At 38.4% G+C, this 23,721-nt stretch overlaps 1 pseudogene; it reads right to left on the bottom strand.

Annotated features, from left to right (window-relative positions):
* Positions 1-759: 759 nt before the first annotated feature.
* LOC131502132 (large ribosomal subunit protein uL18m-like) lies at positions 760-10,133 on the bottom strand (annotated as a pseudogene).
* Positions 10,134-23,721: the final 13,588 nt, after the last annotated feature.

The raw sequence follows: 23,721 nt of genomic DNA, 5'->3' as shown, positions 1-23,721 counted from the left end.
ACTACAAAAATGTGGGGCAAGTGACTTTCCTTCTGCACCTCAATCTCTGGTCTTTAAAAAAATGCTAACACCTCAGGCTAGGACTACTGCACAGATTTGCTGTAAGGATCAAATGAAAGAATGGACTCAAAAGCTAATTGTGTAATGCAAATTGTTTACACAATCTTTACCAGAAAGGAAGGAGCAATCTTCTGACCACTTCACTGCTGGGAGCCAGCAAAGAAACTGAGCATGCCAGAGATTCTGTTGTTTCCAAAGACAAGATATAAAAGGGCATGCTCACTAACAACATATAAAAGGATACCAATCAATATAGACCACAATGTTCTCCTCTGTGGGTAACTAGAAAGGAGTGTTAGAAGAAAATGAGTTGAGACTCAAGCTAAATCAGAGAAAATTCTCACTTCACATATTTGAGGGTTTTTGTTTTGTTTTGTTTTTGTTCATTATGTGTGTTTCTTCTTTAACTTAGAAACAACATTTAATTTGACCTTCAAAAGTTAATTACAACTGGCAACAGCTTTTCTCAGATACTTCTCTCAGGTTCAAGAGAGGGGAGGAATTTAGCCCTTGATGAAAAACACACACATACACACACAACACTCCAGGGGAGGGGAGAATAACCTTAAATAGTAATAACATTCCACAGCTACATGATTGGATAAAACTTCCAAGCTGGCTGTTCTTCCAGGTGCTTGCTTCAGAAGGATGTAACAGCTCATAGCTTTATATTTACACACTTGAAACAAAGCTTCTGTTTCATTCATAGACTCTCTGAGGCTCCTACAACACCACACCACCTTCTGTCATGGCACTCGGTAGTCCTCTCATCCAGTCTGCAGCTGCCTCCCAAGCAGTGGGGTGGGAGACCATGAAGTTGATTCCTTTACTCTCATAAGCCACCACATTTTTGGTGCTGTCAAGGTACTTTTTTTTAATAGCCCATTCCAAGTGGATACTGAAACCCCAATCTGGCCATTGTGATGTTCAACAAGTGTTCCCACATTATGCTGAGACTTAATAATTCACAACCAGTGCCAGAACTCACAGAGGGCCACAGAGTCCACCCCCCCCAGGAAAAAGCACCAACCTTGCTTTTTCCTGGCTAGAGCTAAGAGCTCCAGATTGCAGGGGTTCTAGTCCAGAGGGTCTACATCAGGCTTTACCACTGGCTTGGCACTGGTTGAGAGTGCTGTGACCCCACGCCTGGGGTTCCTGCAAACAGAAACTCCCACAATCACGCTCACTGGCCACAGCCATATTAACTCAACAAATTTAGTTTTTGTTGCTGGAATTTACAGGACACGCAAAAGCTAAACTTGAGACAACATCAGTAAGTGGCCTCAAAGCCTCCAACTCAAATAAATTATTGTGCAAACCCTAAAATTGAGTATTGTATACCACTGGCAGAAACAGAACTGAGCATAGGTAAAAGGACACGCAGGCAAGAGAGTCTAGGTGTATAGATGGAAGTTGGCATTATAGGCCCATGCTTTGTAAGTGAAGTTATAACCCACAGTTCAGAAGAGAGGGAGAGAGAGAACACCAAAAACAAACTCTTAGGCCTACTTTACCAGAACAGTACTGGTCAGCAGCTTAGCAATGTGCTAGAAGACAGTTATTTAAGTCTTATTTATCTCACTTCCACAAGTAACTTCCTACAGCACGGGTTCCCAACTTTGGTTCCACATTACAATCACTTGGTATGTTTTAAAAGAAGCCGATGCCAACATCCCATTCTCAGAGACTTGAATTTAATTACTCTACAGCATCTCAAGGTGGTGTTATCATTATAGCACAGAGGGGATTCTAATGTATAGCCAGCTTGAGAACAAATGGGTCTACAATGGGTTTGAATGGCCACCATAGATATGAATAGCATTCCTCACTACCTGTGTTCCATCAGCCCTTCCAAGTACTAGTGGTGCTCAATAGATCACAAGTGAGAAGATGTAAAACCAGGAGCATTTCATGAACACCCATCAGAAGTCCCTCAACCTCTGTCCTCTGCTCCTCGGTGACCCACCCCACTGCACACAGTTTATAGCTCTCTCAAAACATGCATCCCACATGTCATTCACGATTAGGAGATAAATACAGTATTTCTCCACCCAGGAACAGGGAATGTGGCTTAGCTGTCCCTGTCTCTCACCACATGCCAAAAGAGATCCTATGTAATAAGTACTTTCAGAGTCGGTGTTCACTGAATAATTTCATCCCAGCTGGAGCCAAATAATACCTTGTGGATGAGAGGGTGGGGCAAGGGGGAAAGGGGGGAGGACAGGGAAAGAATACGAACAAAGAAAGTGGAAGAGAGAAGGGAAAATGAAGGCATAAAAATGGTTACCAAACAGAAGCAAAGTCACCACAAAGAATTTTCAGAGCTGGAAAAGCCCTTATAAATCACCTAATCTAGTTTCTAAAATAATGACTTTTAGGGCCACCTGAGTGGCTCAGTTGGTTAAGCATCCAACTCTTGATTTCAGTTCAGGTCATGATCTCACAGTTCATGATACTGACCCCAAATCTGGCTCCTCCATGCTGACAGCACAGAGCTTGCTTGGGATTCTCTCTCTCCCTCTCTATCTGAGCCTTCCCTGCTCATACACGCGAGTGCTCGCTCGCTCTCTCTCTCTCTCTCTCTCCATCTCCCTCTTTCTCTCTCGATAAACACTGAAAAATTATAATGATCTTTAAGCTATATAGACCCTTTGAGTTACTTCTTAATACCAAGATTCCTTGGCCTCATCTGAACTTACAGACTCAAAAATAAACAAACAAACAAACAAACTTACAGACTCAAAGGATAAAGAAATGAAGGATGACCAAAAACACGAACTTTTAACATACTCCTTTGCATAGTTCTTATATGCCTTCAAATTTGAGAATCCCTAGTTTAAATTCACTCATTTTTCAAAAAGGAAAACATGACCATAGAGGAACAAAGGAATTTTCTGAAGGTCATAATGCTCATTAGTGGCAGAAACGGAACTTCAAAACACAGCTTTCCAACTCACAGTCTAGTGCTATTTCTACTATTCCATGCAGGTCCTGTCAGGGCTAAGAAATATGAACACTAAGACCTATTCTTATTCCAGAAAAAGTCCCTATTCAGTGTCACATTTCCTCAAATATCCTATACCTGTTTGTCAAAATACACATCTAATTAAAAGCAAAAACAGCAGGACACGTGGGTGGCTCAGTCAGTTGAGCCTTGGAGTCTTGATTTCGACTCAGGTCATGATCTCACAGTATCTGAGTTCGTGCCCTATGCTGACAGTGCAGAGCCTGCTTGGGATTCTCTCCCTGTCCCTACCCTACTTGCACACTCTCAAAATAAACAGACATTAAAAAAAAAATAAAACACAACAGCAACAAAAACCTCCATGCAAAGGCAGCCATGACGAATAATGTTGCTAAGTGTTGCCCTTCCCAGGACTATATACACAATAAGCGAAATTCTCAAAAGCAGCCATAACCCAACCACCCAAGTCATGACTCACAATTGACAACAATGTAGGCATCAAATGAACCACAGTGGAGACATTTGGGGAGCAGGAAGTTTTCTTTCATGGTTTCTTCTGTTATGCATAAAGTCACTACTGATTAGCAATAATTTTACAGATGCCAGTTTAAAGACATCAATTTTTCTGTCATTATTATCTCCTGGGGGATTCTATGGATCACATAATTAACATCTTCTTCAGAAGGATTGTGGACTGCTCTCTGGACAACTCAGAAGGAGTTTTTCCGTTGCCTTTCCTGAAGTGGCCATCTGCTACCGAAAAGGCATTTCTAACTAGATTCATGGCTCTGGAACGTGGGATTGATCCATCCAGCTGATTACAATTTTATATTATGCAATATTGGATGCCTTTAGGGCCCAGTTGGCCCAGGAATTTCTAATTGGCATCTGCTGAGAATGACACTCCATTACCTGCTGGAGCACACGTATATGAATAAACTTCATGCATTGACATAAACTGGGAATCAAGGACAGGCTATGGCATTTGGATACATTGAAAAACATGCACTACTTGAGATAATGTTCAGACACCATACCAAAGAGTCAGAACTTCAGAAGCACATATCCACCTCTACTCAACTTGTGACCATTGCAGTGTAACATTCCAACAACCTAAAGAAACACAGTTTGGGGGTACCTGGGTAGCTCAGTTGGTTAAACATATGACTCTTGATTTCAGCTCAGGTCATGATTTCACAGTTTGTGAGATCAAGCCCCACAGTGGGCTCTGCACTGACAGCACAGACACTGCTTGGGATTCTCTCTCCATCTCTCTCTGCCCCTCCCCTGCTCACACTCTCTTATTCTCAAAATAAACAATTTTAAAAAAAGAAAAAAACCCACAATTTTGTAACCATTCAAAAGACTAAAATCCATGAAATAAAATATATAAGTCGGGGCACCTGGATGGCTCAGTTGGTTAAGCATCCGACTCGACCTCGGCTCAGATCATGATCTCACAATTTGTGGGATCAAGCCCCGCGTCCGGGTCTGTGCTGATGGCATGGAGCCTGCTTGGGATCCTCTCTCCCTCACTCTCTGCCCCTCCCCTGTTCACACTCTCTCTCCCTCTCTCTCTCTCTCAAAATAAACATTTAAAAATATGTTACATAAATCAGCTATATAATTGTGAAACATAAATTCTACTTCTATATGTTCTTTATATAAACATCACAAAATTTTTGTTATGCTTCAAATTCGAAACAAAAAAAACTGAGTATCACATTATGGAAAAGCCTATTACCAAGACATAACATACACCCAAACTGTATTTTGGAGAGTACAACCTCTGTTCAAAGGTGTGTTGTCCTCTAGCTGGCAAAGTGGATTTATTAAGCACTTAAGTACATGAAGAAGTAAAAGTCTGGGCACTTAGCCAAGAGCTATTTATAAATTACTTTGGAAGACATAATGTATAGAATAAAATCATATGAAAGAAAGCACTCACCATAACAGATAGTGTGACATTTGGCAAGACTCAACTGTATATTTATTATTATGTTTCATGTATCTATGAGTCTGTTTCTGTTTTGTTCATTTGTTTTGATTTTCAGATTCTACATATTAAGTGAAATCATACCATACTTGTCCTTCTCTGACTTACTTCACTTAGCATAATACAGCCGAGGTTTATCTACATTGTCACAAATGGCCAGATTTCATTCTTTTTTGTAGCTGAGTAATATTCCATGGTGTATACATATATACCACCTCACACACACATACACACACAACATATCTTCTTCATTCATGCACCTATCGAATGATGCTAACATTACTTTCATCTATTGGCTATTATAAATTATCCTTCGACAAACATAGGGGTACATATATCACTTTGAATTAGTATTTGCGTTTTCTTGAGATAAATACCCAAAACTGAATTCAATGGATCATACATTCTCTTTTGAATTTTTTTAGGAACCTCCATACAGTTGCCCACGGTAGCTGCACAAATTTACATTCCTACTAGCAGTGTGTAAAGCTTACCTTTACTCCTCACATCTTCACCAACACTTGTTATTTCTTGTCTTTTTGATACTAGCCATTCTGACAGGTGTAAGGTGAGATCTCATTGTGATTTTGATTTGCATTATCCTGATGACTGGTGATGTTGAACATCATTCCATCTATCTGCTGTCCATCTGGTCTTCTTTAAAAAATATCTATTTAAGGCCTTTACCCACTTTCTAATTGAGTTGTTGGTTCTTTCGATATTAAGTTGTATATGTTTTTATATATTTTGGATACTAACCTTTTATCAGATATATCATTTGCAAATCACTTCCCCCATTGACTAGGCTGCCTTTGCATTTTCTTTATTTCCTTCACTGTGCAAAATCTTTTTAGTTTGATGTAATCCCATTTGCTTATATTAGCTTTTGTTGTCCTTGCCTATGGAAAATGGTCTAAGAAATTATTGCTAAGACCAATATAATAAGCTTACTGCTTATGTTCTCTTCCAGGTGTTTTATGGTCTCAGGTCATACATTCAAGACTGTAATCCACATAGAATTTATGGTATGGTTTCAGATCTTACACTCAAGACTTCAATCAATTTTCAGTTTAATGTTTATTTATTTTTGAGAGAGACAGAGACAGAGACAGAGAGTGCAAGCAGAGGAGGGGCAGAAAGATTGGGAGACACAAAATCCGAGGCAGGCTTCAGGTTCCGAGCTGTCAGCACAGAGCCTGACATGGGGCTCAAACCCACAAACTGTGAGATCATGACCCAAGCTAAAGTCCAACGCCCAACCAACTGAGCCACCCAGGTGCCCCTCAAGACTTTAATCTAAATTTTCAATTTATTTTTGTATATAAGATATTCTATTTTCATTCTTTTGCATGTAGCAGTATACTTTTCCCAACACTATTTACTGAAAAGTCTCTTTTCCTCATTGTATATTCTTGCCTCTTTGTCACAGATTAATTGACCATATATGTGTGTGTGGATTTACTTCTAGGTATCTTATTCCACTCCATTCATTTATGTATCTGTTTTCTAGCCATCACCATACTTTTTTAATACAGCTTTGTAGTATAATTTGAAATCAAGGAAAATGATACCTCCAAACTTTGTTCTTCCTTCTCAAGATAGCTTTGGCTATTCAGGGTCTGTTGTGTGCCTCCACAAATCATAACTTTGTACAACTTCATTGTAGTTCTATGAAAAATGCCATTGGTATTTTGATGGGAATTGCATTTAAACTATAGATTGCTCTGCATAGTATGAATGGACATTTTTACAATAAATATTAATTCTTCCAATCCACGAACACAACATATCTTTCCATTTATTTCTGTTGTCTCCAATATTTTTAATCAATCCTTTATAATTTTCAGAGTAAAAATCCTTCACCTCTTTCATTTAATTTATTCCTGGGTATTTTATTCCTTTTGATGTAATTGTAAATGGTACTATTTTCAAAAAAAAAAATGGTACTATTTTCTTAATTTCTTTCTGACAGCTTATTATTAGTATATAGAAATGCAATTGATTTCTGTATGCTAATTTTGTATCCTGAGACTTTACTGTATTCATTTGTTATAATAGTTTTTGGTGGAATCTTTATAGAGTCTTCTATATATAGCATTATGTCATCTGTCATTATTTTTTATTTAGATGCCTTTTATTTCTTTTTCATGCCTAATTACTGTGGAGAGGACTTCCAAAATATGTTGAATAAAAGTGAGTGGGCATCCTTGTTCCTGATCTTACAGGAAAAGCATTTGGTTTTCACCACTGAGTATTATGTTAGCTGTGGGCCACACTGGCTTTTAATGGTGCCTGAAATTTCCATCATTAGTAAATCATTAAGACAATGACTCTCATCCTTTTTGAGGGCAATGGACATAGTGAAATCTTTATGAGGAAAAGGCACAATATAATCTGTTGAAAAAAAAATACATCTGGTAATGATTAAGAGCATGAGCTCTGGAATATGGCTGCCTGAGTTAATACCTGTGAATCTATGTTACTTCCTAGCTGTATGGATTCCATTCAATCTGTTCCAGGCAAGCTTCTACCCTCATCAATTCACAACACTGCCCTTGTCAGGTCAAGTATGATCCATATGTTGCTAAACCAATGGGAAATTGTCAGTCCCCACCTTATTGAATATCAGTAGTATTTACCATTATATCTCTCCAACTTGAAATACATTCTTTACCTGGATTTCAGAGCAACCCACTCTTGTGGTTTTCCTCATTCCTCACTGATTTCTCCTTCTTACTTTCTTGTTTGGCTCTCCTTCCTCTTCCCAATGTCTATATGCTTAAATGCCCCAGGACTCAGTTCTGAACTTTCTTCTCCTCTCTTTCTATATATACTCATCCTTGCTGACCTCCTGCAGTCTCCTCCCATTGAATCACTTATACCTCCTAAATTTATAATTCTACCCAGTGGACCTCCCCTGAACTCCATATGTATATATGCAACCACTTCCATAATACCTCCCACTTCACTGCCTGATAGGCCTCTAAAACCTAACACATCCAAAACCAAACTGTGGCTCTTCCTTCTCAAATCTGTTCATCCCACCATCACTTCCATTTCAGGTGTTGGAAATTTCCAGCCGCTGAGGCCACAAACTTTGATGTCATGTTTGATTCCTATTTTCTTTCATATCCCAATCCCTTTAAGTAGCAAATCCCACTAGTCCATTTTAATAATCTCTCCAAAATTCAACCACTTCTCAAGACCTATACCATCACCACCCTGGTCTAAGCTACCATCATATCTTACAAGAATATTTATGCTAGCCTCAAACTGACCTACCAGCTTTTGTCATTGACCCCTCATAGTCAGTTCTCAACACAAGCAGCCTGGGTTGCTATTAAAATGGACAGATTGGGGTACCTGGGTGGCTCAGTCGGTTAAGCGTCCAACTCTTGATCTCAGCTCAGGTCATGATCTCGGCCAGGTCATGATCTCATGGTTTGTGAGACAGAGTCCCACGTAGGGCTTTGCACTGACAGCATGGAACCTGCTTAGGATTCTCTCTCTCCCTTTCCTTCTCTGTTCCTCCCCCACTTGTGTGTGCTCTCTCTCTCCCGCTCTCAAAATAAATAAATAAACTTTAAAAAAACATAAAATGTATATCAGATCATATCCCTCATCAGCTCAAATCCCTCCTATGATTTTCTCATGCAGGCAAAAGCTAAAATCTTTACAATAGCCTACTAAGGTCCCTCTTATATCACTGCTATCTCTCTGACCTTATCTCCTACTACTCCCCATTTAACTCTCTCCATGCTAACTATAGTGACCCCCTTGCTCTTTCTTGAATAAACTAAGCAAAATTCCACCTGAGCTTCTTTGTGCTTTTTGTTCACTCTACCTGGAAAATTCTTACTGTACTTATCTATATAGTTCCTTCCCTTGACTACTGCAGGTTTGGCTCAAGTATAATTATCAATAAGACCTAGCCTACTCCAATTTAATACTGTAACCACACCCTCCATCCAAGGCTTTGATATACCTTCCCTCAACTATTTTCCTCCAACGTACAGTAAATTTGATTTTTCAGTTTATTGTCTAACTCCAGATGTATACCTTAAGCTAAATTAGGACATGAACTATCATCTGCTTTGTTCGATATCATATCCCCAGTACCTAGAATTGCTCCTAGAAGTTAGAAAGTGCACAGGACATATTTGGTGAATGAGTCAATAGTCTTAGGTAAGTTATATAAACTCTCTATGTCATAGTTCACTCATCTGTAAAATGAGGAGATCACTGCTACCTACCTCATCAAATTGCAGTAAGGATTAAATGAATGAATACATGTAAGACACTGCAAAGTAACTAAACACAATAAGCACTCAATAGTTGAAGTCATTATTACTCTTATTCACTAAGAGGGTATGAGTAAGTATAAAAAAGGAGGAAGGAAAGACATGGACCAGGAACTTTGAAATCCAGACTGCTGGTGTCCAGTGACTGGAGTGGGGTAGGATGGGAAGGGAACACAGTGTAAGCAAGTCCTCATTGGAAACTTTATAAAATGTATGGTATTCATACAAAACAAGAACGTGTGATTGAGGATGTGGTACAATCTGCCTTAAGTTGGGCCTCAGTCTATCCATGGGCCCACTTTTCCTTTCGGCTACTAGCAGCAAAAAGTTCCTGATTAAGTAACCCTGGTTGTTCCTACGGCTTATATGATGCTGACACCCAGAAAACAAGAAAAGAGTTTGTTCTAGCTCTCTATAAACCAAAAAGGAAATGCAACAGGATAATTCACAAATAGAGATGGGGAAATTTTCCATAACGAAACAAGTCATAATTTTCAAATAGCAAAAAGTCACTAGAGGCCAGGAGTAGCAAAATTGTAAGAATTTAGAAACATGTGAGTGATAGCCTTTTTGAAGTATTCTGCCTTCCTTAAGGTCAGAGTTTAAATAAAGTCTCAAATTAAGCTTTGCAGATTTTGAGAGTGCTCGTTTAGAGTTTGGCTATTTTCTTCCTGCCTTATTATGCTGGGAAAGGGGCCATGGGCAGTTCTCTTTCAGCACCTGAAGACATTTCTATAAAAAATTCATCAACCATTAATTTGTTTCGATGACACATTTAGATTTTCAATTCCAAGGCTGCACCTGCTGCCATCGTGCGAGGGAAAACACTTTCAGGTGATTTCACTCTGCCTGCTAAAGGGCACACATGACCTCAGCTAACCACTGAGACACTTCATCACAATTTTAAAAGGAGTAGAGTGTTTGGAAAGAATACACAATGGCGGACACATTTGGGTATCAGGAAAGTCCTCTCTGAGGGGAGAGGAAATGGGTCCCCAGGTAAGCAACCAAGAACCCTAGATCCTGAGGTTGAAGGAAAACTGGAATTGACAGTGGAGGAGGGAAATGATGAGTACCAGTTGCAGCCCTGAGATCATCTGCAGTTGTGGAAGCTGTATTTTTACCAATAACGTTCCCTTTCTAAGTTCCCTCCAGGAAGAGAGGGCTATAGATTCCTGAAAAAAAATGCAACCAAAACACATTTGAAGAATTGGAAATAAGACAACAAGGGGTAGACACTGTGATGCACTCCAATGAAATAGCAATCGTTGTCCTTGACGAAGCAGCTTTGCATACAGCTATTAGCCCCTTCAGAGATTACCTCAACTGTGGAGAGCCATCTTGTCCACAGTCAGGATCCTTCTTAGGGCATCCTACATGCAAAAACTGATGGATTAAGGGGTAATGGTAACCTGGCCATTCTGGCCCAACTCAGGAAAATTCTGAAGGACCTTTTTTAGCTCCGGATTTCCCTGTGCAGTTAACTGAGGCTACTGCTGAACTATAGCTCAAATTCTCCCTCTGTTCATTCCTACTTCCTTCCTTTCCCTTCCATGGGTGTTGATCCAAAGGGTACTCCTAAACAAGCAAACTATAGTATAAATGCCATATCAGAGTCTGCATCCAAGGGAACCAAGCCATGACAGCATAGGCAATACTAGAAGAAATGCCCAGTGCATTTTACTTCATTAAACATTCATTCGGTTAATATTCATAGAGACCTACTGTATACCAAGCACTTTTTAGGGATCAGGGATGCACTACTGAACAGATAGACAATGTTCCTGGTTTCAAGGAACTAAATTGATTTGGAGGTGTGGGTAATTTAGATTGCATGGTCACAAATGGGTTCAATAAGAAAGTGACATAAGAGATGGCCTGAATACACACATGTACAGTTAAGAGCATTCTAGGCTGAGGGAAGTACGAGTGCAAAGGTCTTACTGTGCAAATGAACTGGGCATGTCCTTGAAACTGAACGAAGCTCACTGTAGCTGGATATGAGAGAAAAGTAGTAAAAGATGAAGGTGGAGAGGTGTCCAGGGGCCAAATTATGGTAAGGAGTTTCTGTTTCATTCTATGTATATTTGGAAATTATTAGAGTTTTTCAAGCAGGGCAGTGACATTATCAGATTTATATGCAGAAAATAGAACCCCAGCTACTGTGAAAAAAGATCAATTATAAAAAAGAATAAAAGTGAGAAAATCAACTGGAAGGCTATTGCAGAAGTCCAATGTTAGGGAGAATGGTGGCTTGGCCCGGGTGGCAAGAACAGAGGTGAAGAAAGGAACCTGGATTCCAGATATATTTTAGAGCTACAACCACCAAGCTCGCTGGATGAACTGGATATAAGGAATGAGTTAGATGGTTTAGAGAAGATTCTGGAGCTATGACTTCAGATGCTGAAGTATAGCTCACTTTTTTAACATCCACTTGGAACACATATTGAGCACCTTCTATGCATCAGACACTACGCTGAGTACAGAAGACGTCAAACTGATGAATCATGTGATCATGTGTGGCCCCCAAATTCAAAGAGTTCAGACACAAAATACAGGATACATCTATATGGTTAATAAAGTGATGACAGCATTTTGCAAAGATCAAAGAAATACAATCTTTTATTGTTTTTTACTTGCCTCATGCATACTCATCTCGTTTCTCTAACACACACGTGCACTTGCAACACAGCTAGGCAATTATTTGGTGCAAAAGAAATACGTGTTGACTGCTGGTTAATCTAGCTGCTCTCCCCAGGATATTTATGCATACCTCACTCTTTGAAGAAATGAAGTAATTAACTGTTTTATACTTTCCATGAAATGGTTTCAGAATCTCAGTCCCAAATTTATGTTCTAAAAGTGGGGGAAATGGATTGTTTTGCCTTAATTGACTCATGAGAGTCTATTCAGAAAAAAAAAAAATGACACTAGTTCAAACACTATATTATTGACCATGGCAGAGACTAGTTCTTCCCCACTATTCTTTCTCTACCTCTTTCTTAGAAATGTAACCTTTACTTTGTAGACAGTAACATGGTCATCATGAAAAAAAGATTATTTTCCATACGGCCGTGCTGTGAGGCTTGGCCTCTTGACTAAGTTCTGTCCAACAGGATGAAAATAGAAATGTGCTCCAATGATTTCCTCTTTCCAGCTGGCTACAACGTGTCCACGAATGATGTCTACAACTGGAACAACTCTTTTGGACTATGATGTAGAAGTGTTAAGAATTCAGATGCAAAATACAGAAAGAGATGATTTCCTGGTTGATCACAGGGCTGCCAGAATGCTTATCAAATCATGTAATTTACATAAGAAAAAATAAAAATTTTGTCACGTTGAAGCCAATATTATTTTGGGTTCTCTGCATCTTGCAGCAAATCCCAATCCCAATACAATGAACATGCACCAATTCAGTTAAAACAGATGAAATGGTTTGTGTGTTAAAATAGCTTGAGACTGAGACTAGACAAATGTCTACAGAACAAAAAGTAATTTGAAAATGAATATTCCTTTTAATATTTCTATTACAATCAGAATAACCATGTTTTTTCCCCAGAAATCTTAAACATGCCAAAAGTTATCTCATCTGCTAATTCTTATGAAGGGAAAAAAGAAAATTCCTATTGCCTCCCCCAGAAAGCAGTGGAGTATATAGTTAAAAGAGTAAGTGATAGAAACAGGACCAGAAGGAGCTACACCGACCTTCTCCCCAGAGAAATAACCGTAACTGGTAAAAATTATAAAGGATAGCCATTTGATGCCTTTAGAAATTGTCCTAAGGCCATTCAGTAAAAAGACAAACATGTACTCAAGAAAATCTAAAACAGCAAGGGCCTGTGGCATTTGAGCCATGACCTACTCTCTCCCATCTGTCCCCCACACTCCACACAATGGAAACTCCATTCCTAGTAAGGGCAGCAAAGAACACAGAGCTCCCTCTCCCTGAGTTTACAATCTAGAGTTACAGTTTAACTGTTAGAATTCCATTCATCCACAACTCCATGTTACAGAAGGACTATTCTAGGTAAGGGCAGCTGAGAAGTCTGGGACCCCATTCCTCCATTCAGCCCACACCCATAGAATAGTAGCCCTACCCCAGACATAGCAGGAGATGGACACTTGGGCTTCAATTACCTTCAAACCCAGCTTGCTCATAGGGCCATGCCAGGTGAGGCAAGCTGGGATAACCAGAAGCTACCACTCTTGCCAAGTGCTGAACTCATAAATCTGGAGTATCACTTAAGGAGAAATAGGAAACTGTCCCACCCGCAGCTCCAGAACATTGGCACAGAACTTGTGATGCGGGTGTTGGTTAACAGAGGACTACATAACTCTTCCCAGGGGAGAGCTCTATTTGGAATAAACCACAGAGAATTTCAAGTCTAAGGGTGTTATCAAAGACATGGAATATTATTGCCCTAGGAAATTAAGAGGAGGTCAGTAGCTCCACAAGAGCAACAACCTGAACTATACACCAGATAGTTTAATGGAATGAACAAGGCAGAGAACTAAGAAGAGTCCTACTGGGGTCAGAACATGCTTCAAAAATGCCTCCAACATTATCTCCACAAATGGGTCCCCATTTAACTGGATCAGATGCAGCAATACATGCTGTAATCTATCCACATGCATATTTATCAAAAACAATACTGCAGGCAGCTGACATTAGTGGAGGGTAACAGCTGAATGTGAAACCAACAAAGGAAGGCAGTTTATCATAGATCAAAGAACACAACACACCAAAACATAGGATGCAGAGAAAGCACTACTAAGAGGAAAATTTACAGCTGTAAATGCTTACGTTAAAAAAGAAGTAAATCCCGAGGCACCTGGTGGCTCAGTGGGTTAAGCATCTGACTCTTGATTTCAGGTCATGATCTCACAGTTGCTGGGATCAACCCCCCCACATCAGGCTCTACGCTGGCAGTGTGGAGCTGCTTGGGATTCTGTCTTCCTCTTTCTCTGCCCCTCCCCTACTCATTCATTTTCTCTCTCTCTCTCTCTCTCTCTCTCTCTCTCTCTCTCTCTGTCTCTCTGTCTCTCTGTCTCTCTCTCTCTCAAAATAAATAAACTTTAAAAAAATGGAGTAAACCCCAAATCAATACCCTAAGTTTAACACCTTAAGGAACTAGAAAAAATAAAAACACACAAAACCCAAATATAGAAAAAAATAAAAATAAAGATTAGAACAGAAATAAACAAAATGGAGAATAGAAAACCAATAGAAAAAAATTGATGGAATCTTTTCTTTGAAAAGGCAAACAAAATTGACAAACTTTTAGCTAGACTTAGAAAGAGAAAGCAGAAACACGAATAACTAAAACCAAAGTGAAAAGAGAGACATTACTACTTATTTTACAAAGATAAAAGGGATTATAAGAGAATACTATGAACAATGTACACCAACAAATTACATAATCTAGAAAACAGGGACAAATTCCCTCAAACGTACAAATGACCTAAACTGACTCAAGAAGAAATATGAAATCTCAACAAACCTATAATAAAGAGATTGGGTCAATAATCAAAAAGCTTCCAAGAAAGAAAAGTAGTAGACTTGAAGGATTCATAGGTGAATTCTACCAAACATTTAAATAAGAATTAACACCAATCTTTCCCAAAACTTCTCAACTCTTTCAAAAAATGAAGGGAATACTTCAAAATGCATTCTATGAAGTCAGCATGATTGTGATACCAAAGACACATAAAAACATCACAAGAGAAAGGAATCACAAACTGATATACCATACAAACATAGATTCAAACATCCCCAATAATAGATAAGTATATTGAATCCAATAGGATTATTCACTATGACCAAGTGAGATTCATCCCAGGAATGCAAGATTGGTTCAACATAGAGGCACCCAGGTGACTCAGTTGGTTAAGCATCAGACTCTTGATTTTGGCTCAGGTCATAATCTCAAAGTTCATGAGTTTGAACCCCTCATCATGTTCAGAGCCTGTTTGGGATTCTCTTTCTTTCTCTCTCTGCCCCTTCTCCATTCATGCTTTCTATCTCAAAATAAATAAATTAAAATTTTAAAAACAGCAGTTCAACATAAAGCAAAAAAATGAAACATTGTAAAATATCACAGTAATGGAATAAAGGAAAACAAACACATGATCATTTCAATGCAGAAAAGGCACTTAACAAAATCCAATACCATTTCATGTTAAAAACCCTCAGATAACTAGGAAGAGAGGAAAAATTCCTCACCAGAATATAGAGTATTTATGAAAAACTCACAGCTAACATCATACTTAATGGTGAAAAACTGCAAGCTTTCTCCCTCCCTAAGATTGGCAGCAAAACAAGAATGTTGGCTTTTACCAATGTTTCTCAACAATGTACTGGAACTTTTAGCCAAAGCTATGACATAAGAAAAAGATATAAAAGGCATCCAAATTTAAAAGAAAGAGGTAATATCTCCATGTATAGATGACATGATCTTATCTATAGAAAACCCAAAAGAATCCATGAAAGCTATTGGAGCTAATAAAAGGAATTCAGCATGGTTACAGGGCACAATATCAACAGGCAAAAATCAGTTGTGTTTCTATGCTATATTGATCCTTGAACAACATGGGTTTGAAAGTGCGGGTCCACTTACACATGCACTTTTTCAATAAATACTAGTACCATAAATGTATTTTCTATTCTTTATAATTTTCTTAATAACATTTTCTTCCTTCTAATTTATTTTAAGAATATGGTATATCACATGTATGACATACAAAACATGTGTTAACGTTTTATGTTACTGGCAAGGTTTCCAGTCAGCAGTAGGCAGTTAGTAAAGTTTTGGGGGAGGTTAAAAGTTATACATGGAGGTCAGTACCCCCAAAACCCCATGTTGTCCAAGTCAAATGTACACCAACAATGAGCAATTCAAAAGAGAAATTAGGAAAACATGTCCATTTACAATAACATCTAAGAGAAATAAACACTCAGGGATAAATGTCACCAAAGATTTGGAAGTCTTGTATACTGAAAACTACAAAAGATTAGTGAAAGAAATTAAAGACTTAAATAAATGGAAAAGCATCCCCTGTTCATGGATAGGAAGTCTTATCATTGTTAAATAAGTAAAAAATTATGATAAGGACAAAAAGACCAATAGAATAGAATAAGAAAGCCAGAAATAATCTCACATATATGGTTAATTCCTTGTAAAAAGGGATGCTAGACTATTCAATGGGGAGAGAACAGTCTTTTCAAAAGATATTGCAAAATAATGAAATAGGAGCTTATACCATAAAGAAAAATAAACTCAAAATGGATCAAAGACCTGAGCTGAAGAACTTAAAGTATAAAACTCCTGGAAGAAAACATTGAAAAGGGGCACCTGGAAGGCTCAGTCAGTTAAGCATCTAACTTGGTCTCAGGTCATGATCTCACAGGTCACAAGTTCAAGCCCTGCATTGGGCTCTGTGCTGACAGCTCAAAGCCTGGAGCCTGCTTCGTATTCTATGTCTGTCTGTCTGTCTCTCTCTCTCTCTGCCCCTCCCCCACTCATGCTCGCTCTCCCTCTCTCTTCATCAAAAATAAATAAAAACATTAAAAAAATAAAAAGAAAACATTGAAAAAAATATTCCTGAAATTGGATTTGTCAATAACTTCAAGGATATAGCATGAAAAGTACAAGCAACTAATGAAAAAAATAGATAAATTGGACTTCATCAAAATTAAAACCTCTGTCCATAAAAGAACACTATTAATAGAAAGAAAATTCAAACTACTTAATGTGAGAAAATATTTGTAAATTGAATATTTAATAATGAATTAATGTCCAGAATATAAATAACTCCTAAAATTCAACAACAAAAAAACCTGATTCAAAAATGGGCAAAGGATTTGAATAGACATTTCTCCACAAACAAAAATATACAAATGGTCAATAAGCACATGAAAAGATACTCAACATCATTACTCACCAGGAAAATGAAAATTAAAACCAAAAGACACCATGTCAACCCTCCTAGGATGGCTATAATTTTAAAAAATGGAACAAGTTTCGGACAGAATGTATACAAATTGCAACCCTCATAGTATTGCTGAAGGGAAGGTTTAACGGTGCAGCCACTGGGAAACACATTTCATCAGATTCTCAAATGGTTACACATAGAACTATCAATATGACCCAACAATTCTACTCTGAGGTATATATCCAAAAGAATTTAAAAAAATTTTTAACGTTTATTTATCCTTAACAGACAGAGAGAGACAGAACATGAGTCGGGGAGGGGCAGAGAGAGAGGGAGACACAGAATTGGAAGCAGGCTCCCGGCTTTGAGCTGTCAGCCAGAGCCAGACATGGGGCTCAAACTCAGAAACTGCGAGATGATAACCTGAGCCAAAGTCCAACACTCAACTGACTGAGCTACTCTTATCTGATCATTCTCTCTCTTAATTTGGTAACTGACTGAGCCACCCACGCGCCCTCCAAAAGAATTTAAAGCCAGGACCTGAACAGATATTTGCATACCAATGTTCACTGAACCATTATTCACAATAGCCAAAATGTGGAGACAATCCATGTTGTCTCTTATATAACTTTTGTCTCTCCAAAACTTAACTGCTAATAGCCTATAGTAGACTGGAAGCCTTACCAAACAGAAATAGCCAATTAACACATATTTTGTATTTAATATATATATCATGTTGTATTCTTACAATAAAGTATGCTAGAGAAAAGAAAATATTATTAAGAAAATCATAAGGCAAAAAAATACATTTATATAGTACTGTACTGTATTTATCGAAAGAAGTCCACATATAAGTGGACCCACACAGTTCAAAACTTGCTTTTCAAGGGTCTACTATATTGTGAAGGAATATAATTTCTTATCTAAGAAATAATGCATTCATAATTACAAGGGTGAGCAAATGAATGCTGTCTCAGCATGGATCCTTCTTTGAAATACTATATAGCAGTGATCAGTAAAGTTTTTCTATAGTTAGAGTAACTATAAATATTAAGCATTTCAGGTCATACTGTGTCTACTGAAACTACCTGACTATGCTGCTACGTGAAAATAGCCATAGATAACACATTTTTAAAAAATGATGTGACTGGTCCAATAAAACTTTATTCACAAAAACAGGTGGTGGCCATATTTGCCTTACACTACAAACTATAGTTTGTAGACTCGGTGCTAGACACGTGGCTTGAATAAACTACTAATACATTTCAATAGACATACGTGTGTTCTTAAGGAACTGCTTTGTAGAATACTGATCCTCTATTTCCCTTAAACAGTTCACTTTGACGAGGAAATTTACTGGTTGATTTTTCCTCGGTAAACACATTAGCTAATGCTGATGCTTTACCAGATGTTCCCAAAGGACCAAAAAACAATTCTGAAACATACATCTAGATCCCTTTGTGACATTTTGCCAGGTTATGCCTACCTATGAAAATAATATTCACTTACCTCTTCCATTGTGGAAATTAATGGAAATTAATATCGACAAATTGCTTGAAAGTTACGAGTATTATTATATGGTTCTGCATCCAGGACCCCTTTATTAATTATGCATTTTTCTCAGTGTAAAACACCGTAAATTTAATTTTAGTTTTTATTTTTTATTTTCTCAATACATACATATATGATATGGCTATGAAAACCAAAATGAAAACCTGAATGCCCCTACAATTATAGACAGTTGATTACGGATTTGGTCTTGGCCCACAATTACCAAAGATCGCCACCAAACTGCATGGCTCCAGCAAAGAAAGGGCAACTGCCTACAGTTTGTTACTACAAGATTCTCCTTGAGATTTTCCCTCTAAACCATGTCTTAAACATCTCCTCATCCAACACATTCTTCTCAGGCACTCTGCACTATTTTTTTCCCATAAAATGCTTCACGGGCCTGACCTAACTGAATTACAGTCAGAATCCCCATGGTATTTATCAGAAATTCAGCACACCAAAAGTTATTTCACCTGCCATTTCTCATTAAGAAGAAAACAGACAAGCTGTACTGTTCCCATTGCTGAGGAAAGGCCAGCCTCTTCCGGAAACTAGCTCTTCTTCCCTCTACAACCCCCTTGGCTGGAGTCTGAAATAAAGTTAAAATCCCATTACAATAAAGTGAGGACCCCCACCCCCTGGTTTGTGTGTGTTGATCTGCTGCATCTTATGTTGTTCAATAGGCAAAAATTCAAACAACTCAATATGGCGGGGGGGGGGGGTGCGTATTGGCTTTACTTCGAAAAGGATGAATCACAGGATTTTTATAACAGCTTCACAAGCACCAGGTTACAATAATTCAATTGGCCAAACTGGCATTCACTAGTTAACTAGTGAATTCTTGAGAACATTTCTACTATGTCCATCAAAATGCATCTAGAATCGAGATACATCATACATCGTACAAAAAAGTAAGAGATTGGCTAAGGATTAGGAAGATTCTGAGTATACTCATGGTATTTCCTGAATCAGATCTTAACTTCTTAACGAAATCATTTTAATTTAATGTGTAAAGCATCCCTGAAATGGTGTTTTGCTTTAAGTATTCATTGAACCTTTGTAAAGAGGAACTTGCAAGACTCCAGAAGTACTGTCATACATGCGCAGGGGTTAGCTCTTGTCAAGTGACAAAGCACAGTGATTTCTTTTTCAATATCAAAATGGGTAAGTGTATCCTGTTCCTATTAGACTATAATACCCCAGCAATAATAACCTGGACTCCTGCATCATTTAGAAAGCAACCAAACCTCTATGAACAGTCCTTATGAAGGATAAAATCAAGGACTTGATTGTGGAGTGACAGTCAAACAGGTAGCAGTAATTCCACTACTTAGATAGTTCTTGACACCAAAAGGCAACCCTAACATTTAACATGATCCTCAAGGAGTAAAATGGACTGAACAAGAGCAAAAGCTTTTTGTTTCAGACCACTGTTATCCTATTTTCTTAATGAATGACCTTAGAAAATGTACTTAAGCTCTCCAAATTCCAGATTTCTCCTCTGTATAATCAGGATAATCTATTTACCACCTATCTCCCAGGGTAGTTATAAGGTAAGCACTAAGGTGAGCCCCAATTAATAGCAGTTATTCTTATTCAAATGTTTTAGAAATCGTTTCAACCAAACGAGAGAGAGAAACAGAATTTACAAGTGATCCTGAAAAATTCCACTAATCATAACCTTCCACGCTTTCCTTCTTCCTACACCCCAGAATTCAGGTTAACAGAGGCTTCCTTATCACAGGTGCAGGAAAAAGTGAAAATAGTCCAGAGGCAGTTGGCTTCTCTCTATTGACATGTAAAAAATGGAATACCAGGGGCACCTGGGTGGCCCAGTCAGTTAAGCATCCGACTGCAACTCAGGTCATGTTCTGACAGTTTGTGAGTTAGAGCCCTGCATCAGGCTCTCTGCTGTCAGCACAGAGCCCGTTTTGGATCCCCTGTTTCCCTCTCTCTCTGCTCCTACCCTACTCGTGCTGTCTCTGTATCTCTCAAAATATTTTTTTTCTAAAAAAATGGAATACCACTTCTAGCAGCTATTATAACTCCACCTCCTGTATTATCCAAACCTCAGTTTGCAACCAGTGATTAAAAAAAAAATAATCATCTTTCCCTAAAAGCACTTCTCTGTATGATTCTTCAGTTATTTTTCATGCATTGAGGAAGGGCTGAGCCCATCATATATTAAGATATTAATATCAGCTAGTAAGCCAATCAGATATTGGCCTCCAGGCTGCTTTTTCCCTAACTGGTTCTTGGCTGCCTTACCTTCCAGACTAGGGAAACAAAAGAGGTGAACTACAAGTAGGAAAGATAGACAGATGCTTAACAGCTCCATGTAGTTTTATAGTTAGGGTGAACCCTCAATAAAAATGGGGAGTCTGCTTTGAGAATTAATTTGTCTTTATTATTCATGACTCATTAGTGTGCTTAGTCAAAAAAAAATGATGATACATGTCCTCCTCCTTCCTAAAAGGAATCAGGAGAGACATAATATTTAGCCATGCATATGAGATAAGAAGAAAATATTTAACAGAAAACTGAGGATCGGTTGGGGGAGGTCCTGGCTTGACTTTTTTTTTTAAGTTTATTTATTTATTTTGAATGAACACACAAGCAGAGGAGGGGAAGAGAGAGAGGGAGATAGAGAATCCCAAGCAGACTCCGTGCTATCAGCACAAAGACTGATGTGGGGCTCAAACCCACGAACCGTGAAATCATGACCTGAGCCAAAACCAAGAGTCAGATGCTTAACCAACTAAGCCATCCACGCACCCCTTGGCTTGACTTTTAATAAAATAGAATTATTGAAAGTTTTTCAACCAATAAACGATTGTATACTTCCAAAAGTGATTTCTAAATTGTTTAAAATCGGGGCACCTGGATGGCTGAGTCGGTTAAGCATCCAACTTCGGCTCAGGTCATGATCTCACGGTCTGGGAGTTCAAGCCCTGTGACAGGCTCTGTGCTGACAGCTCGGAGCCTGGAGCCTGCTAAGGATTCTGTGTCTCCTTCTCTCTCTACCCCTCCCCCACTCACACTCTGTCTCTGTCTCTGTCTCTCTCTCTCAAAAATAAACATTAAAAAAATTTTTTAAATAGTTTAAAATCTTACTATATTTAAGAGTGACACACAAGATATATCATCTGTTCCTAAGCATTTCATGAAAGTGGTCTTCTATCTGTCATGGGATACTAAAATTTGATAAATTATAAATTGATGGAATAGTTCATATGACCAGGACAGACCACAGATGAAATAGCATCTTTAACTTCAACTCTGTCTCAGAATTATCTTGAAAAACATATTTCAAGAGCTCTTACTAGAGTTTTCTCTCCAAAAGAAACAAAAGTTAACACTATGCTTCCCAAGATAAAATCTTTTCCCTAAAGGTTCAAAACAGGAAGGGTCAAAAAAGGAAAATACCTCGACATTATTACGGGCTACTCCAAGGTCCACCCTGTGATTTTAAAAATTTCAGATTCTGAGGGTCGTCTGGGTGGCTCAGTTGGTTGAGCATCAGACATTGGCTCAGGTCATAATCTCATGGTTTGTGATTTCAGGCGCTGCATTGGGCTCACTGCTGTCAGCACAGAGCCCACTTTGTGTCCTCCGTCCCCCTCTCTCTCTCTGCCCCTCTCCTGCTTGTGCTCTCTCTCTCAAAAATAAAAATAAAACACTAAAAAATTTTTTTCAGATTCTGGACATGAATAAGCATTTTTCCAAAGAAGATAAACAGATGGCCAAGAGACACATGGAAAGATGCTCATCAGAAAAATGCAAATGAAAACCACAACCAGATAATCACCTCACGCCTGTCAGAATGGCTAAAATCAACAACACAAGAAACAACAGGTGTTGGTGAGGATGTAGAGAAAAAAGAACCCTCATGCACTGCTGGTGGGAATGCAAACTGGTGCAGCCATTCTGGAAAACAGTATGCAGGTTCCTCAAAAAGTTAAAAATAGAACTACCCTATGAACCAGAATTGCACTACTGGGTATTTACTCAACGAATACAAAAATACTGATTCAAAGGGATATGTGTACCCTTATCTAGATAGCAGCATTATCTACAATAGCCAAATTATGGAGAGAGTCCAAATGTCCATCGACTGATGAATGGATAAAGATGTGTATGCATGTACATACATATATAATATATGCCCATTATATATTATATATAATATACATTGTACCAATTATATATATAATGGAATACTATTCAGCCATAAAAAAGAATGAAATGGCATGATGTGGATGGAGCTAGAGATTATTATGCTAAGTCGGTCAGAGAAAGACAAATACCATATGACTTCAATCATATGTGGAATTTCTGAAACAAAATAAATGAGCAAAGTGGAAGAAAAGACAGAGGGAAGCAAACCAAGAAGCAGACTCTAACTATAGAGAAAAAACTGATGGTTACCAGAAGGAAGGGGGGGTGGGGGGATGGGTTAAATAGATGATGGGGACTAAGGACTGCATTTGTTGTAATGAGCACCAGGTGATATATGGAAGTGTTGAATTCCTATATTGTACACCTGAAACTAATTTTACACTGTTAACTGAAATTTAAATAAAAACTTTAAAACTTTTTTGCAGATTCTGTTCCATTTTCTGTTTTACAAGATTCTGTCATTTTATTTGTTTTATATTTTTTAATGTTTATTTTTGAGAGAGAAAGAGAGAGAGAGAGAGAGACAGTGCAAGTGGGGGATGGGCAGAGAGAGAGAGAGATGGAGACACACAATCCTAACCAGGCTCCAGGCTCTGAGCTGTCAGCACAGAGCCCAACACAGGGTTTGAACTCACAAACTGCAAGATCATGACCTGAGCCGAAGTCGAACACTTAACCAAATGAGCCACCCAGGCACCCCGATTCTGTCATTTTATAATCCAATCTCCCTCCAT

Source organism: Neofelis nebulosa, chromosome X (assembly GCF_028018385.1).
Source record: "Neofelis nebulosa isolate mNeoNeb1 chromosome X, mNeoNeb1.pri, whole genome shotgun sequence".
Taxonomy (NCBI): Eukaryota; Metazoa; Chordata; class Mammalia; order Carnivora; family Felidae; genus Neofelis; species Neofelis nebulosa.
Note: the sequence above shows the minus strand (reverse complement) of the source record. Positions and strands in the feature narration are given on the sequence as shown.